Below are 2,729 nucleotides of genomic sequence, written 5' to 3' on the forward strand. Positions count from 1 at the left end.
GCCTGCTCTGAGTTGTGTTTTTTGTAGGAACCAGTATCATTTGATTATATATCCTTCGCAGGAATACATTCACCCCTACACTCCTCCTTATGGTTTTGCAGTCATACAGTGACATCAAATAGAATAATGCAACTACAGATATGTGAAAGCTTTGAATTATACAAGGACTTTCCATAAAATCCATTTTAATCAAATGTTTAAAAATGATTTTCTTTGTAATGAAACCATACCTTTTGCACTTAAAGGAACAGTAACACCAAAAAATGAAAGTATATAAAAGTAACTAAAATATAATGTGCTGCTGCCCTGCACTGGTAAAAGTTGTGTGTTTACTTCTGAAAGTCTACTATAATTTATATAAATAAGCTGCTATGTAGCCATGGGGGCAGCCATTCAAAGGAGAAAAGGCACAGGCACATAGCAGATAACAGATAAAACACTATTGTATTCTACAGAACTTATCTGTTATCTGCTATGTAACCTGTGCCTTTTTTCCAGCTTGAATGGCTGCCCCCGTGGCTACACAGCAGCTTATTATATAAATTATATTAGTGTTACTGTAGCAAACACACTAGTTTTACCAGTGCAGGGCAACAGTGCATTATATTTTTATTACTTTAAAGCTCTTTTATTTTTTGGTGTTACTGTTCCTTTAATCACAACAAGATATAAGGAATCCTTAAGGCATAACAATCTTAGTAGACTGAATTATGGAGATCCAAATTACAGAAAGACCAGTATCCAGAAAACCCCAGGCCTTGAGCATTCGGGCACACTTTCCTGGCAATGTGTTACTGTTCTGATCCAAATGTACTGCAACATTGCCAACCTATATACCTCTATATGTTTCTGTATCAATCTAGGTGATAGGGAACTGCACTAATTAGCCTTAGAGCATTTGCAGGGGTCTTGTTATAGAAAGAATTATCTGACAGCTGTTAGCTGTTAAAACTCAAAATATTAATAGGTTCTCCAAACATGTTTGAAGAATTTAACAGCCAGAAGGGTACGGAAAGCAACTGCATGGGTTCTCTGTTAATGCCGGAGTATATGGGCCCTTTGATTCATTACAACTGGCTGTTTTTTTTAATGTATTTGATGCATGTTTAATATACAGGTTTGAATGAGTTAATGGATTCCATTTTATCCTGCCTGGTTGTGCCCCCAAGTGTTTATATCTGTGTGTTGGTAAAATCATGTTGCATTTTTTCTTTCAAATGAAACATGCTGCAGTTAATGTACATTAAAAATATATTAAAGCAGATGTTTATCTTATGAAAAGTGTAGAGAAAAATACAAATGCAGACTATTTCAACAAAGTAAAAGATGGAATAACCACTGTTTAATCATTTTAATTAGAACAATACAATTATATTACATTCCTTGTTTATTATCCTGCAAAGTACACTCGTGAGCGGGGGGAATAGAGCAGTTTTAAAGAAGGTGTAATGTAGCGAAATGAATTTCAGTTTATTTGCCTGAGGCACGCTGACACTTAACATGATACAATGTAATAAAATACCAAGGGTTCCTTTTAAGGCAAGTTTGGTTCAATGTTTTAATTGTAAACTCCACCTCCTTGGCTCAGATTAGTACAGCCCAGCATATGTAAGGATAATAGCATGCAGGGGAAGTGGCAAAATGTTTAAATTTGCCTCTTTAGACCTCCATGGTACTCCCCCTGACCCTGCAATGCACCTATGGGTCAGGCAATTATCACTTTCAGTGAGCATTTCTAGTTACATGAAAGTATATGAAGCAGGATAACACTTAATGCCCTAAAGAGAAGTAATTGCTTTCTAAAAAAAAAATAGCTCATTTCCTCAGCTACAGTATAAGGGTCAATATATCCAACTTGTTTAACATGAGCTCAATTACAGCTTATGCTGTACATATCATTTTGCCTATTGTTTTAATAAGCTCTAGAAATAAGAACAAGTTTTTTTTAAAGAGCAAACAAAACACCTCCCTGTCTCTAACTTCCTGGTTTTTGCAAGGTACTTAGCTGACAAGTGCACAGACACCACTCCCATCATAATGCAATTTTGCTTTTTAAGGGTGCTGACTGTGCTTAATTGCCTGTTGGGAGCTCTCTCTCCAGCAGGGGATGAAGCGCCTGTCAATACCTGTTCCTTCACATTCGCTGGAACCGCTGCATGTAAAACACATACCCACAGAGAGCCCAGGTAATAGCTCAAAAAATGCCTCTTTCCACATTTTCAGCCGATTTACCAAAGTCAGTTTATTTTCACATTAATTCAGCTAATTACAGGGGATGCAGTAAGTGAGAAAGCCAAAAAAAAAAATCTCCAGGACTTTATATTTTAATAAGGATAGTCAGTTTTTTTTTTTTTTTTGCATCTAAGTTCTATTTATTTTGCTCATGTTGACTAATACCATATTTTACCCTTTAGAGCATGCCTAATGCCATCAGATGAATGACACAGGGCAGACATATTTATGCCCTCTGCAAAGAAGAAATCAGCATTATGAGAGCATTCAATGCTAAGTGAATTGGCCTACTCTCACATTGTGGCCAGTTGTTGAAAATCTAATAACAGGCAGATCTGATAGTGCATGCATTGGGCCCTCCTCACAGCCAGAACTACCAGAGCCTATTGGCAGCTAAGTATATACAATCCAGGTTCCAGAACCAATTAAATCATACAGCAAAAGAAGCTCTGTGCATTATGAGAGACCCCTCTACAGGAACTCTACAAGTCCAGCAA

Source organism: Xenopus tropicalis, chromosome 5, assembly GCF_000004195.4.
Source record: "Xenopus tropicalis strain Nigerian chromosome 5, UCB_Xtro_10.0, whole genome shotgun sequence".
Classification (NCBI taxonomy): Eukaryota; Metazoa; Chordata; class Amphibia; order Anura; family Pipidae; genus Xenopus; species Xenopus tropicalis.